Genomic DNA, 12260 nt, shown 5'->3' on the forward strand with positions numbered 1-12260 from the left:
CAAGGGGTCACAGCTTAAGGATAAGGGGGAAATCCTTTAGGACCGAGATGAGAAGAAACTTTTTCACACAGAGAGTGGTGAATCTCTGGAACTCTCTGCCACAGAGGGTAGTTGAGGCCAGTTCATTGGCTATATTTAAGAGGGAGTTAGATGTGGCCCTTGTGGCTAAAGGGATCAGGGGGTATGGAGAGAAGGCAGGTACGGGATACTGAGTTGGATGATCAGCCATGATCATATTGAATGGCGGTGCAGGCTCGAAGGGTCGAATGGCCTACTCCTGCACCTATTTTCTATGTATCTATGTATCCAGGTCGGGGCTGAAGGCCACCCGCAGCACGACCCAGGCGAGCGCCGGGTCGGGGGAGGCTGAGCCCAGGCTGACGCGGTTCTATGTGCCTGCAAGTGCTGAGAGCCGATCCACGTTCGCCCTCCCCTGGTCTCCCACTGAAAAAAGCCACAAAAAAACAAAAACAAAAATTCGGAACCAAACTATACTCACTGAATCTACACCGCTTCGTTCGATTTTTATTTATAGCGTTCGACCTTTGACAAATCCCATGATTCCTTGTGTTTTTCGGAATACCAAACTCGCTTATTGGCTGCACATCAGTTTTATTCCTACCAAATATTATCTAAGCATTTTTCAGAAAATGCCATTTTTGAAAAATGTAACTCATTTACTTTGATTTAATATTTTTTGTTAATTTTAAAGCAAAATTAAATATGGCATAATGTGCTAAATTTCAATGATGTAACACAAAACTGCGAACAATGTAAATAAAAGGAAGGTTCTGAAAATGCACGAGTTTAAATCCAAAGTTCCGCTTGATTATGAACGTGCAGCAATAATTTGCTGAGGAATACAGCAAACAGTTTTAGTCCAACAGTCCTTGTTAGAAAAGTAAATTAGGCATCACAAACCAGGTTCATGATCACACCAGGCAATGCAGACCCCAAATCTCTGCAGTAAAAAAACAAAGACTACAATCAATATCTGCAGCCCCTCCATTGACTCAACCACAACATTGAGCAATTGAGATTAAACACATGACAAAATTAATTGACCAACTTCCTCAAAAAAAAATCCTAGGGATGTATTAACTTCCACTCTATTGCATTAGAAAAATAGGCTACCTTCAATGTCCTACAAAGATCCCACGGCTTTTCATTCTCCAACAACATATCTGTTGCACAAAGTGATCAAACGGTTTCAAAAATAGATGCCACAACAACCTCAGACAAACCTGTAATCTCCATTCCAGGCATCTGTTCAAATGAAAAATAAATTATTCACAAATCTGAGGCTGCATTTCACGTCAGTAGTGTTCATTTCACAATTCCATGTCATTTTAAATTACTTTTAATTGGCATTGTGCTTTCAATTACCAAACTGTAAACTGCCCATCTTCAATTTCCCTACTTTCTGTCCTTTACAGAAATCCACAAAATCTTTTCAAGGTTTAGATCATCAGCCTTAGTATCTCATTCGATGACTGCATGATAATAACTCTTGCTAAGATGGAACAATTTGCTACCTCAAACCTGCTATTTATATTCAACCAATATAATTTAGACACTTTTCTTAGCTCCTCATGAGCATTTGAATCTTAAGCACTGTTCCTGCATGCCTAGGTTCCACCTCTGTTAGTGGAACTTACAAGTTGTGGAAACTTCCAGTGGCTCAAGACCATGATGCAAATTCAAATGCCGATAATATGGCCAAAATGTGCACAACTGCAAACTTCAGTTTTCAGTAAAGATTGTTTTAATGTCCAAATGAGGAATATAACCAGCTAGAACTGCAGATCGCTACTAGTTTTTATATTTAACAACTCCAAGTAGACAGGTCAGGCCATTTGTAAACACAACAAATTACATCCTGACATTTTACAAGGACAGGAATTATGGAAACACAACAAATTACAAAGAACCTGAACAGTTTGAATCAATTGGAAAAATATCAGTGATTTTCAAAGTGCTTTGTGAACGATTTAAAAAAGCTTTTCACCCTCTCCTGCCAGTTTTAACTTCAGCAAACTACTTTAACCTCAGTTCCCACAAATCCTTTTGTGCTTATCAACAATTCACTTAAAAACCATTTGCAGCAAAGCATCAAAAGGATGGAATATAGCCAACAATTCTTGTGACCTTTTTTTTTATAAGCTCAGTGAAACTTCTTTTAGCTTCTGTTATTGTATGGATGAAAAACTTTTACCAATCACTTTAAATATAATTATTTTTAATTACTTGATAATGTAGTTTTCCCTCGCATTTCACCAAAAGGCATTTAATCAGAAGCTGGCACAGATTTAATTCTTCCCCTTTAGACTATAAATCTCATGGTGATTCTTCAATATTTATGAGAATCAGAATGTAAAATTCCCATATACATATCTCCATTCTGATTATTTAAGATATGGTGCGGAAGGGATGACAGATTTGAAATATGTCACAAATAGGTCAAGTTGTAAGACTATCTTTAAGTCAAGTGCTGAATATTCAAATCCAGGCCTTACATTTCTATATTATTATCAATCAATACAGAGTAGTATTTGTTCCACACTCCTAATTATATACAGTGCCCTCCATAATGTTTGGGACAAAGACCTATCATTTATTTATTTGCCTCTGTACTTCACAATTTGAGATTTGTAATAGAGAAAAAAAAAATCACATATGGTTAAAGTGCACATTGTCAGATTTTAATAAAGGCCATTTTTATACATTTTGGTTTCACCGTGTAGAAATTACAGCAGTGTTTATACATAGTCCCCCCTTTCAGGGCACCAATGTTTGAGACACATGGCTTCACAGGTGTTTGTAATTGCTCAGGTGTGTTTAATTGCCTTCTTAGTGCAGGTTTCAGAGAGCTCTCAGCACCTAGTCTTTCTTTCAGTCTTTCCATCACCGTTGGAAACTTTTATTGCTGTTTATCAACATGAGCAACAAAGTTGTGTCAATGAAAGTCAAAGAAGCCATTATGAGACTGAGAAACAAGAATAAAACTGTTAGAGACATCAGAACTGGTGAGCTTACTGGAAAAAGGTCTTGTGGACAGATGAGACGAAGATTAATTTATATCAGAGTGATGGCAAGAGCAAAGTATGGAAAGGGGCAGGAACTGCACAAGATCCAAAGCATACCACCTCATCTGTGCAACACAGTGGTGAGGGTGTTATGGCCTGGACATGTATGGCCGCTGAAGGTACTTGCTCCCTTATCTTCATTGATGATTGAACTGCTGATGGTAGTAGCATAATGAATTCTGAAGTGTATAGACACATCCCATCTGCTCAAGTTCAAACAAATGCCTCAAAACACATTGGCCAGCAGTTCATTCTACAGCAAGACAATGATCCCAAACCTACTGCTAAAGCAACAAAGGAGTTTTTCCAAAGCTAAAAAATGTTCTTGAGTGGCCAAATCAACCACTCAATCTGAACCCATTTGAGCATGCCTTTTATATGCTGAAGAGAAAACTGAACGGGACTAGCCCCCAAAACACGCATAAGCTAAAGATGGCTGTAATACAGGCCTGGCAGAGCGCCACCGGAGAAGACACCCAGCAACTGGTGATATTCATGAATCACAGACTTCAAGCAGTCATCGAAAAGTTAACGTCCCTGGTGCACGATGCACCTAAACGTTATTGCTGTGAATTTTTGTTTATGAGGAAACATAATGGAGATAAACAGTTAACTAACATTTCATTTGAATACATTTGGGACCAGTTCCCTAATATTTTTAGAAAACTTCAATTTTTATATATTGATCTTTAAAAAAAAAAAACGCACAGTCAATTACTTTGTCCAAATAGTCAATTCATTTGTCCAAGAAGTCAAGAGTGTTTTATTGTCAAATGTCCTGAAATGGAACAATGACATTTTGCAAGCAGCACAACAAATATGCAAACATTGTGTAGGAAGGGCCTGCAGATGTTGGTATAAACCATGGATACAAAAAGCTGGAGTAACTCAGCAGGACTGACAGCATCTCTGGAGAAAAAGAATAGGCGACATTTCGGGTCGAGGTCGAAGGTCACATATGCTTTTTCTCTAGAGATGCGGTCTGACCCGATGAGTTACTCCAGCTTTGTGTCCATCTGCAAACTTTGTATTCTGTATCCACCATAATAAACAACAAAAGTTAGTTCAGAATATTAAAAAAAATAATCGTGCAAAGACAAAAACTATGCCACACAAGTCTAGGTTGTTCCTCAGTTCCTTACTTGCAAGCCAGCTTGTCGACAACTGCACACAATGGAAGCCTCTCTGGTGTTTCCTGGCACTATGCTCGCTGTACCTGCGAACCTCCATGAGCTGGGTGATACCTCTGCAATCGGGATTGCCAATGCAATCGTCAGCTCCATTGTACCATTGGGAGGTCGCAATAGTGCTGATCCACTTAAATGGACCAACAGCTTGTCAGTTACGGCACTCTTGTGCTGTTTCTTTTATCCAAATAAACTGCTGTATTTGATTCTTTGCTGTTGTGCTGCTTGCAAAACAATTCCCCCCCGCCCCCCAGCAATACATTCCAAATAAAATTCCTTATTAAACCCTTGATTTTCTATTAAACCCTATATGCTAAAACTCTCTGTTGAGAGTACAGGTAGTTCTGCTATAATACAGCAAACTGGATATTCAAATCTGGGTGCCATATTACGATTATTTGTGAATATACATGAAATGATATGGAGCGTGATTTTGTTGCCATTCCCATTATGTTTAACTTTGGCTCCATTGTTGATGAATTACATGGGCCACATTGGTTATAATGCAATTTCCATTGGGAACTAAACAACTACAGGTGCACAACCTTTTATCCGAAAGCCTTGGGACCAGACACTTTTCGTAATTCGGAATTTGTCGGCCTTCGGAATGGAAATTTTTTAGCGTAGATTTTAATGGCTGGCTCAGTGGTAGAATGCTCGGCTCATATACGCAAGGTCGCGAGTTTGCGCCTTGATCCCGGCAGTTCCTCGGTCGCGAGTTTGAGTCTTCAATGTAGTTTTTTCTTGCAGAATAAATGTCTGTATGAAATGCAGTGTGTTGAATGAATTCCTGAATTTGTAAATGTGACCGCAGCAATGAATCACCTCTCGCACTCATGTCACCCTAGCGGGGCTACATGCCCTTAGGCGGCCTAAGGCGACATTTTCACACTCTTATATCCGTGTGCAGCAGAGGCGACGTGCGTTTGGCGCCAAACGTGAGCTTTGGTGAGCTTTGGTGTGCAGACGACATCCTGGAAAAAATGTCCGGTTTCTTCCAGGTAGGCGATATACCCTCCCGGGCAATATACCCTCCCCTTCTCTTTTATGAAGGGGATTTAGTTCCCCTTTCTTCCAGGACCGACCGGAGGTTCCGCTGTCACCTCTGCGGGCCGCCCTCGGTGAACGCTCACTCAATTTTGTCTTGGGATTCCTACTCTCCCGCGCAATGTACCCTCACCTTCTCTTTTATGAATGGGGATTTAGTTCCCCTTTCTTCGAGGACCGACCGGTGGTTCTGCTGTCACCTCTGCGGGCCGCCTTCGGTGAACGTCCTGTCTCCCTGTCCCTGGGATAGTAGGGAGCGATCAAACAGCACAATACCCCCCTCCAACTCCAGAGGAATCCGCTCCCCGATGGGCCGCTACGGCGACAAGTGGCAGTTCGCCCACAGCCCGAGCTGCGCGACCCCAAGAACAAGACTACCTTGCACACCATCAGCTTCTGCCCATACGGGGAGCGTGTTCCTCTGGAGCTGGAGTGGGGCTGGGCTGGAGTTGCTGATCTGGGATCTCCGTGCTTGCAGTGGGCCTGGGGGTCGGTGTCCCGATGAGGGGGCACAGCTCGGGCTGTGGGCGAACTGCCACTTGTCGCCGTAGCGGCCCATCGGGGAGCGGCTTCTGGTGGTCCTGACGTCTCCGGCCAGTTTGCAGTTTTCCTCTGGAGTTGGAACGGGGCTGGGCTGCTGCTGGCTGTGGGTCTCTGGGATCTCCGTGCTTGCAGTGGGCCTGGGGGTCGGTGTCCCGTTGGTCCTGACGTCTCCGGTGACTGGCACTGACCTGCTGGCATCGCCGACATGAAGACAGTGCAAAGCCCCCGCGCTGGTGCAATGGGCGGGGAGCTGGAGAGGGGAGGGAAGGGGTCACACACATGGCCGGGAAGCAGAGGGGTGTAGGTGGGGTGAAACTGAAGGGAGCGACAATCTGCTGCTGCCTACCCGCTGAGTTAAAAAGTTCCCATGCAAGACTCACGATACACTGTGTGTCGTGAGTCTACCGTGGGAACTTTTTAACTCAGCGGGCAGACAGCAGCATATTGTCAATTATTAACCCTCCCGCGCAATATACCCTCACCTTCTCTTTTATGAATGGGGATTTAGTTCCCCTTTCTTCGAGGACCGACCGGAGGTTCCGCTGTCACCTCTGCGGGCCGCCCTCGGTGAATGTTTTCAAGGACCTTTCTTCAAGGACCGAAAAAATGTCCGCTATTCGGAGCTTTCCATTATTTGGATCTTCGGATAAAAGGTTGTGCACCTGTACTTAAAAGTTACTCAGGATATTGACAACCAGAAAAAAGATGGATGGAGGGGGAGGGGGGGGGGGGTAAACATCAGCCTACATTTTAATGTAACCTCCCTGAAGTAATCCAAAACCATTGTCTCTTAAGAATAGAGGCTCTATGTTTCACCACAGTTGGCCACTGAAGTAGATAAACAATTGCTTCCATTGATACTTGTGCAATATTACTTGATTGAAAAATGTAACATACAGCCCTTGGTATTTTTAGCTTGCAGTAATAACAAAAATATGTGTTGAAAAGACCTTTCTTTTTTTAAACCCTGTGGGGAAAAACAACGTTGTTATTTTGAGTCTGAAATTATGAAGCCCCGAACACCAATTTCTTCATTAACATGATTGTTTTTGTCATGCTATTTTCAGTCTTCTTCTTCTTGCATATGGTGTGCACAGTCTAAAGTTGTAGATCAAGGGTCGACATCCAGGCCAGGACAGCATCAGTTACTGGGTGGATGGCTTTGATGCCCCCAGGGAAAAGCCTCACTACGCAGTCATTCACGATGTGTGGGGTGGTCTGGTCTGGATGTCCGCAGTCGATGTCTGCAGTCGAGAGCAGGGCTGTCTGTCATCCCCCACTTATGCAGGCGATGTGCTGTTCTTGCATGGAGGGTGCGGATTCTGTTCAGGGTTAGCCATTGCTTGCGATGGAGGTCAAAACCCAGTGATTTCACTGTGGGGTCTGTGATGACCTCTTCATTGCAGATCCCTGTGATCTCATCCAAGCCTCTCCCACGCTGGAACCTCAGGAAAGCAGATTGGACAGGTTACACACAAGAAGTTGAGGAAAAGATCATGTCTTTAACCTGTCCCCAAGAACTACATCCTTCTGCACGATCCTGAAGTCCCTCGAGGCTTCCGCAAAAACTTCACTCCTTGCTGGCTCCCCGAATCAGAAGACATCTTGAAGCAGTATGAGGCCACATGCGACCCAGATACTGCCACAGAATTGCTAGATTCCCTGGATGCAGCAAGACGTCAGCGCTGTCAAGAGATTGCAGATGACTTGAACTTTACGCACTCCAGCAGGAATTCTCCTTCGTCATCTTGGTTTAGCTGCTCCTGCCCGGTACAATCCCCACAAGGTGTCAGCAAATGCTGTAGCCTCTCGCCTGCTGACAAACTCGAAGGTCGCCACATCCAAAGAAGCCCGACAAGAAGTGAGACAGAGCCTGACAAAGTCCATCTCTTCTTCACCATCTCAAGCTCCCTTTCTAATCCATACCCTGCAGTTGATGTGGACAAAGGCCTGTCCTCTACTAAAGCTGGGAAAGCAGCAGGAGATGATGGGATCAACCCAGAATTTCTGAAGAACCTTGGCCCCCATGGACGTAACTGGCTGGTGGTTTTTTCACCCATATCCATTGTAGTGGAATAATCCCCAAAGGGCCTGTCGCACTAACACGACTTTTCAGCGACTGTCTTCAACCTTCAAGCTCGAGGGGACTTGCCTGAAAAACCTCCAGCTGGATCGACCGTCAGCGTTCGGGGCCCGTCATTCACTCCGACCCTTCGTCACCACGCACCTAATATCTTTGCCCCGCAATACAGCCTTCGCCGACACGAAACGTCATGTTCCTATTCTCCAGAGATGCTGCCTGACCTGCGGAGTTACTCCAGTTTTTTGTGTCTATCGATATAAACCAGTATCTGCGTGCCAAGCCAGGCAAAATGAGTCGGCGTTTAGGTTGCTCCGCGGCACTTTGGGTGGTCAATGGCACCCGGGCAACCGCTAATTTCGAGCCCTGTAAAGCATATTACCAAAGCATAATAAAGCAATAAAAACGACAAAATAATCTTGGCTTTTAACAAAGGAACAATAAATACAACTATTTCATAGTTTGAAAGCAGTATTTTCTTACCTAGAAGAATCAAAGCTGGAAAAAACAGTAGAAATGAAGGTCCACAGCTTCACCGCTTTCCAGGGCTGTTTATGCAGTGACCTTTGACCTGGGCATGCGCAGTCGGAATACCGAACTAGCTTATTAAAGAGTTGACTATTCAAAACTGAGATGTGAAGACATTTCTTGAAAGTGAAACCTTGGAATACGATATCCAAAAGCCGTAAACGGCCCAGTTGTTGAATATACTCAAGGAAAAGTATAAATTGATATTAAGAGAACTAATGGATAATGGAGTTAGTGCAAGAAAGTGACAGATAAAACTCCAGCCATAATAAACAAGCCCTGCTTTTATTTTGTCTGTTCATTCACATCATCAACAATAACTGATAAAGATTAAAGCATTTGCAAATATATTCAGCCAGAAATGCCAAATGTATGATTCATCTTGGCATCCTCCCAAGCTCACAGAAGCCAGTCTTCTACCAACTCAATTCACTGTAATGTGTTATCTGGCTAAAAGCACTAGATACAGCAAAGGTCACTGGAACAGACAACATCCTGAACAGCAGTACTGAGCATTTGTGCTCCAGATTCAGCCACACTTCGGCCAAGCGGTCTGATATAAAAATGGAAGGCTGGCTTCAAGCAATATACATAGAAAATCGCCGACATACAGTGCCCTCCATAATGTCTGGGACAAAGACCTGTCATTTATTTATTTGCCTCTGTACACCACAATTTGAGATTTAAAATGTAAAAAAAAAAATCACATGTGGTTAAAGTGCACATTGTCAGATTCTATTAAAGGCCACTTTTATACATTTTGGTTTCACCATGTAGAAATTACAAGTGTTTATACATAGTCCCCCCATTTCATGGGACCATAATGTTTGGGGCACAGCAGTGTCATGTAATCGAAAGTAGACATATTTAGTATTTTGTTGCATATCCTTTGCATGGTGTCTTCTCTGGTGATGCTCTGCCAGGCCTGTATTTCAGCCATCTTTAGCTTATGCTTGTTTTGGGGGCAAGTCCCCTTCAGTTTTATCTTCAGCATATAAACGGCATGCGCAATTGCGTTCACATCGGGTGATTGACAGCCACTCAAGAATTGACAATTTTTTTAGCTTTGAAAAACTCCTTTGTTGCTTTAGCAGTATGTTTGGGATTGCGGTAGATTGAACTGCCGGCCAATGGGTTTTGAGGCATTTGTTTGAATTTGAGCAGATAGGATGTGTCTATACACTTCAGAATTCATTATGCTACTACCATCAGCAGTTGTATCATCAATGAAGATAAGTGAGCCAGTACCTTCAGCAGCCATACATGCCAAGGCCATAACACCCTTACCACCGTGTTTCACAGATGAAGTGGTATGTTTTGGATCTTCGCAGTTCCTTCTCTCCTCTATACTTTGCTCTTGCCATCACTCTGATATAAGTTAATCTTCATCTCATCTATGCACAAGACATTTTTCCAGAACTGTGGTTGCTCGTTTAAGTACTTCTTAGCAAACTGTAACCTGGCCATCCAGTGGTTTGCATCTTGCAGTGTAGCCTCTTTATTTCTGTTCATGAAGTCTTATGCGGACAGTTGTCATTTACAAATTTACACTTGACTCTTGAAGAGTGTTTCTGATCTGTCATCTGTGTTTGGGGATTTTTCTTTGTTATAGAGAGAATTCTTCTATCTGCTGTGGAGGTCTTCCTTGGCCCGCCAGTCTCGTTGCGATTAGTAAGCTCGCCATTGCTCTCTTTCTTCTTAATGATGTTCTAAACAGTTGATTTTGGTAAGATTTGGCTGATGTCTCTAACAGTTTTATTCTTGTTTCTCAGTCTCATAATGGCTTCTTTGACTTTCATTGGCACAACTTTGGTCCCCATGTTGATAAACAGCAATAAAAGTTTCCAAAGGTGATGGAAAGACTAGGTGCAGAGAGCTCTCTTATACCCGCATTAAGGAGGCAATTAAACATACGTGAGCAATTACAAACACCTGTGAAGCCATGTGTCCCAAACATTAAGGTGCCCTGAAAAGGGGGGACGGACTATGTAAAAGCACAGCTGTAATTTCTACATGGTGAAAGCAAAATGTATAAAAATGGCCTTTAATAAAATCTGACACTGTGCACTTTAACCATATGTGATTTTTTCTATTACAAATCTCAAATTGTGGAGTACAGAGGCAAATAAATAAATGATGGGTCTTTGTCCCAAACATTATGGAGGGCACTGTAAGTTTCACTTGTGCATCTCTCTCACTCACACTGACTTCAGACATTCCAAAGTTCCTCTCAGCCTAGTTGATCTTGTTCTCCTCACAAATATTTGGGAGCAGGTGTCCAAATTAGGAAAACTGTCCCATGATTCAGTAAAGCAGTATTCTGGCAGAGTGTCCTCACAGAATCTTACCTTACAAGTAACATGCCAAGCTATATCTCTATTTCTGATTTCATCAGCAGTCCAGGTGAGTGGGGTGGATCCCTTGGAGTTTTTAAGATCGATTCCAGCCACAGTGAACTCTCATGCAATGAGGTCAAATGAGTGCATTGAAACCTGACTCCAATCTACCAACCTCCATTAGCTGCTGAATCATTTCTCCTCCACACTGAACCGCAATTGGAAGAAGCATTGGGAGTACCAAAAGCTCAGTGCAATTTGGCTGGGAACTTCAGTGTCCATTAGCAGCACACTGATCTGTCTGGCCAGGTCCTGAAGGGCACAGCTGCCAGACCATGTTTACAGCAAATAGTGAGTGAAGTAATTCAGCAGATAAACGTGCTTGACTGCATCCTTGTGGATGTCTACGTTATAGATACCTTGTACCAGTGCTGTACTGATGAGTGACAGTTAAACAGTCCTGTCGAAAGCTGGCACCATCTTCACTCTTAGGATGCTCTCCATTGTGTGCTTATCTAGTTGAATGACTGTAGTCATTCAGTTGAAGGAACACTGGTTATTATAAGGTTTGAAGATTTCTAGCTTTTGGATGCAGAAAAGAAGGAATGGTATGTTTATGTCTGGATGCCTGGCATGGAGGGATGTGGCATGCAGTCGGCTGTGTTCCCCATGGAGGTAGTGTTCAGGTTTGGGAAGTGTTGTTGGGATGGTGTATCTACAGTGGATTTTGTAGATGGTGCATACAATAGTCACAGTGTAGGAAATAAAATATATAGATTATATTTGTGGTGATAATTGAGATAAGCAGATTTGTCAGAAACTGTTGAACTTGGATTGTGTTTAGCTGCTGGAGTGTTGTTGGAACTGCAGTCACTCAGGCAAGTGGAAAGGATTCTGCGTGCTCTGACTTGGGTGTTGTAGATGGTGGAAAGACTTTGTCATGTCAGGAAATGAGTCAGTGGACACAATATACCTAGCCTCTGACTTGCTCTTCTGAATAACTGGTTCAGATGAGATTCTGCTCAGTGAAAATCACCACGTTATTGTTGATCTGGGATCTGGTAATGATAATTCTAGGAAATATCAAGTATGAGTGGTTGGGTTATTTCATGGTCATTGGCTGCAATTTGGGCGCCAAATACATTGATTCCATTTTTTCAGGCCCTGTCCCAATTTTACTATAGCCTTGTCGTACACGGATAGGGAAAGCTTCTTTGTTGTAAGCGGCTGTTAAGGAATTTAATATTTTGCAATTAGAAGTGAAGGTCCTCGCTTCTGACTTTTTGAGGGCAGGAAGGTCTTTGAACCAGTTAAAGATAACTGATCCTAAGGCATTGCCCTGAAGCTGAAGATAGACACAAAAAGCTGGAGTAACTCTGCGTTACTCCAGCTTTTTATGTCCACCTTCGGTTTAAACCAGCATCCGCAGTTCCTTGCTATACATTTTGTTTGC

The 12260-nt window shown here is 43.0% G+C and overlaps 1 protein-coding gene across 1 annotated transcript in view; it reads right to left on the reverse strand.

Moving 5' to 3' along the window:
• Positions 1-12260, reverse strand: part of dennd4c (DENN domain containing 4C) — a 135272-nt gene that overhangs the window by 120665 nt on the left and 2347 nt on the right. The gene's annotated exons all lie outside the window — the stretch shown is intronic.

Source organism: Amblyraja radiata, chromosome 3 (assembly GCF_010909765.2).
Source record: "Amblyraja radiata isolate CabotCenter1 chromosome 3, sAmbRad1.1.pri, whole genome shotgun sequence".
NCBI lineage: Eukaryota > Metazoa > Chordata > Chondrichthyes > Rajiformes > Rajidae > Amblyraja > Amblyraja radiata.